Source organism: Gossypium hirsutum, chromosome A13, assembly GCF_007990345.1.
Source record: "Gossypium hirsutum isolate 1008001.06 chromosome A13, Gossypium_hirsutum_v2.1, whole genome shotgun sequence".
Classification (NCBI taxonomy): Eukaryota; Viridiplantae; Streptophyta; class Magnoliopsida; order Malvales; family Malvaceae; genus Gossypium; species Gossypium hirsutum.
Genome location: NC_053436.1, coordinates 11,036,367 through 11,041,588, shown reverse-complemented (window position 1 = coordinate 11,041,588; position 5,222 = coordinate 11,036,367).

The window sequence follows — 5,222 nt, the reverse complement described above, 5'->3', positions numbered from 1 at the left end:
TGTGCACCAGGTAGGAAATTAGAAAAAAGGAGGTGAGTCCATCGGACTGCTTAAGTACCAAACTCCCTTCGGATCCAATCCTAGACATGCAAACCGCCATTGCCATACCTTAACGTCATGTATATTTCTAGGAAACTGATTTGATTAAGTCCTTTCTAGGAAAAGTGATTAATTTTGGAAAATATCTTCATTGCGGAAGCTTTGCCTGTTTTCGTGTTATTTTGAAATCAATTACTGTTTTTGAAAACGCGCCCTAAAGCTATCCAATTTCAACAGTTAAATATAAATATTACCTATCTTAATAAAACATATAAAAACCATCAAAAATAAATAAGCGACCTTATTACATTTAAAAGCCCAAAACCTCAAACGTAATTAAAAGGATGTCCAGTTCACCAGAAGAAAATCAAACTTTCAGAACGGGTGGCCACTCCGAATTCCCTCACAGCTCCAAGCCCACTATGGTTGGGGATTACCTGCGTGGATGAAAATAAAAGGGGTGAGTTTGGGGAAACTCAGTGTGTAAAATAACCCAACCATAGTCTAAATCAGCTCAACCCACAGAAACAGAATAAGTTGGCCTTAGCCCAGAACAGAAATTCAAAATAAAGCCCATAGGTCCATAACAGAACAGAACAGATATTACATGTTTATGCAGAAACCCAACCCAGATTCATCCATAACACCCCCGTACCAGCCTTACACCATGTGAGGAGACTACTCGACCCACCCAACCGCTACACACCACAGAAATCGCAGCGAGGCTGCCAGATATTATGACGAAGTCACCAGATACAGATATTGTGGCAGAGCCACCAGAACAGATATATGTGGCAGAGCCACCAGATCAGATAATCGTGGCATAGCCACCAGAACAGATATATGTGGCAGAGCTACCAGATCAGATAATTGTCGCATAGCCACCAGGACGCTTCCTCCATAATATAACCCATGTCCCCATGCAACAGATATATAATCATGGCATACATCGTACAGAATCAGATCGTCATGCTTTTCAGTCAAAATTAACCCTAGGGGTATAACGGTAATTTTGCACCTAGGGGTATAACAATAATTTTCCATACATAGGGGTATAATAGCAATTTAGCTGCTTTTAGGGTTTTCATGCATATCCTAACTATTTACGTACTATCAGAACACTTACCGCACATACTTACCGAATTGGGCTCGTTGGCCCATGAACCCGATCTTTGGCCCATTAAGCCCAAATTATCAAAATGTACGAAATCGCGCGTACTGCAGTTTATTACTTTAGATTACCAAATATACAAACCCAACTATCTTACGAGCATTCGCACACTCGCAAATTCCCAAAATACCGACTTTTCGGCATTTCGGCTTTTGCCAATCTAGTCTATGAGAGGGTGTCAGTTACACACTTGTTTGCGACGATATGCTGACGAGATCCACACATGGACTGCCTACAATTGGATTACTAACACGTTAATCTAACTATTCAAATACGAACTACCTATTAACCCCTTACAATATTCGGCCAACCACACCTATAGATCATAGTAAGCTTATAAGAAATCAATAAGCAACTCATTAACAATTTTTTTGTCAATGTTTACCACATAATCCAAATTTCACTGCAAGCTGTCTTCCTGAGCAACAGTCACTAAATCATTTATAAATGGAGCTACGAAACTCCAAATCAAGTGCCGTTAATTTTCCCTGAAAATAAACTCATATATCTTCTATCCATAAAATTTTCAGAATTTTTGGTTTAGCCAATCAATACCAGATTTTTCTCAAAGTTTCCCATGTTTCACTGTTTGACTAATCTGACCGCTCTTCATTACGAATCAAATTTCTCATTGTACAGAATTCAAAATATGTTCTCGTTTATTCCATTTGAAACTAGACTCATTAAGGTTTAATTACATAATTTATGCAGCTTCTAACTCATCTCCCACAATTTATGGTGATTTTCCAAAGTCACGTTACTGCTGCTGTCCCAAGCAGATTTATTACCAAATCACTCTTTCACACCTAACTTGCATGCTTGTTATTTAAACATGTATATCACCAATCAATCATCACATATCTATGATTTTACTTAAGTATAATCTCCATTTCATCATTTTAAAGCACAACATGTTAGCCGATTTTTCCCCTTAGCATCTAAGGCACATGCATGCTCATTTGTTTGGCTCAACTTCACCTATCTTCCATTTTTCATCAAAAGAACATGAAACAACAACCATTTCCTTCATTTTAATTCATGACTAAATGCTCACAACACAACTAAAAACCAAAATATGCTTCAAGAGTTAAGGTAGAATCAAGAAGAACTCATGAACATCAAGATAGAAGCAAACTACCATGAACTTACCTTCAATTTTCTTCCCTAAGTGACCGAACATTCAAGAGCTTTCTCCTCTCCTTTCTCTTCTCTAACTTTCGGCTATGATGAACAAAGATGGACAAAACTTTGTTCTTTTCACCCCTTTTTCTTTTAATAAAATTTCATATTTCATCCATTTAATTCTTTAATACAAAAGACATGAAATGCCCATCATGGAATATTTACTTAAACCATTATCATGGAACATTTACCTAACCCATTTTCATGGAATATTTACCTAATCCATTATCATGGAACATTTACCTAACCCATTATCAATTTGTACCGTGAATTATGGATATCAAATGCTCATATTGTCTACAACAACATGATGGCTGGCCACTTCATGTAAAATGGGAGGTTTGTCATGCAAATCCTCCTATTTTGCACTCCTATTTATTTGGCCACTTCAATTTAGCCTATAGCATTTTCAAACATTTTCACATAGGTCCTATTTCATAATTTCACTCACAAATGACAAAATCAAAGCATGAAATTTTGCCAACATTCACAGAATTCTCGAAAATTGGGGCGTTACAACATTAAAGCAATTGTGCTCTATTTGGGTAAAGTACTCAGTAGCCCAAAGAACCCAACTTAAGAGGAGGGCAAGAAAGATGTTGATGATATTTGAGAAGAAGCTCCTCGAAATGATGATGCTGAACTAAAACCAAAAAAGGTAGTTGAGCTAGTAGCTAAGTCGTTAGTTGAGCCAAACAGAGAACCCGCACTAACCAAGGTGCCATTCCCCTCACAGTTAGAGGATAAGTGGAAATGAGATTAAACAAAATTTTAATTTTTTCTAAAATTATTAAAGTTGCTTAATGTTAACTTACCTCTAATAGAAGTAACTAAAAATGTTCCTAAATACGCAAGTTAATATAGAAGTAACTTAAAAGAATTTATGGCTAAGCATATGAAAATTAAAACAGAAAAGCAAGTTAATATAGATGCATCATGTAGTGCAATGATTTCTAAACAAATATCCCAAAAACTAAAAGATCCGGGGAGTTTTGCAATTTTTATAGAGATAGAGGATATGCACTTTAGTAAGGCTCTATGTAATTTAAAAGCCAATATAAATTTGATGCCCTTATCGATATACAAGAAACTTGGGCTAGGGGAACTTTAAAAAACACATATCACACTACAATTAGCTGGCAGGTCTTTAGTAAAATGAAAAGAAGTACTTGAAGATATGTTGGTTAAGGTGTGTAGCTTTATCATCCCGATCGATTTTGTAATTATGGACTTTAAGGAAGACCGTGAGATACCTATTTGTTAGGTAGACCATTTTTAGCCATGTCAAGGTCCACCATTAATCTAGAAAATAATAAGTTAATCATGAAAATCAATGGTGAGACTGAAGTATTCAAATGCGGTCACCAGTAAAATGAGAGATGTAGGGAAAAGTTAGGGAAAACACGTTTTGAAATATTTGTAAATATCCCTAATTACCTTGAGTTGGAAAATGTATATGTTGTGGGAAGTTCAGGTTCAAAGAGTAGATTCAAGAAGTGGAACAAGGCGGAGTGGCATGATGGATTTTGGACCAACACAGATAGAAGATAGATTAAATGTGCATCCAAGAATTCACTGACTAAGCTAACGAACCAATCCGGCAACAATACTTGATATTTTTAAATTGAGTTAAATTTTTGTGTATTATTTTATTTTAATAGACTTTCGGGTAGTTTAGGAATTAATTTTATAACATTTTGAAACTCGAGAAGAAGGCCCAAAGAAGAACCGATGTTGCAATATAAAGCTGACCACCTCCGGACGTACCAACGTCCAGAGTTTAAAACTATAACTAAAAGATATGGAATTAAGGCAATGTCCGCAAGTATACGGGTCAGGTTGTAATATAATTACAACGAAGCAGGTAAGTACTCCAAGGATCGTACCCAATGGAGACGAATACTAAATTAATGTCAACCTAAAAAAAATAAAAGTAATTAGTAGTTTAAATAAATTATAGTATGATAAAACATAAAATAATGTTTTTAGGGATTTTATAAAGAATGAAATAAAAATAACAAAAAGAAAGTGAGCTTCGGAAATATAAATTCCAACTTAATTAAATCTTAGTATGGGTGATTAGTTCACTTTGGTGATCATAACTAATTCTTATTTTGGGTTTCTACTTAATCAACTAATTGCTACCCTAGGAGGATCTCTCGATCTTCTACTAGACTAACGAGTCGACAAGAACTACTTATCTCTCGACTTTACAGTTCAGACCAATTTGGGGTAAAGGTGTTCACGTATAAGCTATACCAAATTTGGGTCAATTCTAACCTAAATGACTTCCTAGCGTGTCGAGCCTAAGGTTTAAGTTCTTCCTCTCCCTAACAGCTGATCTGCTAAGAAAACCCTACATAGAAATTAATGAATCACACATCCACTCACTAATCCCCCATAAAAGGATTAGTTCCTTTTGGTTCTCATGTACATGGTAATCTTGTTAATAAAGATAAGCATGAATAATGAATCAAGATAAAGGTTTAAGAGAAATCTAAATTGTATTGATTGAAGCACAAAATCTACAATAGTTTGATCACAGTTGCAAATCACGTTCTCTGACGAACGCGAAATAGAACAAAACTGAAATAAACCTAACACCTAAAATAAAGGAAAAACTAAAGGCTAAATTTACAAAGAATCTTAGAATGTAAAAGTTATCATCAACAAGTGTTTTAAGAGCCTATTTATAGAGTTAGGGTTGTTTTTGTCCTCAACCCTAGGTCGGCTAACGTTCTCGTGTTTTAATTTCCATTGTGCAGGCCAAAATGCCCTGATGTCGCGACACCTTAGTTCTTGTGTCGGGACATCAAAGGCAGTATGCATG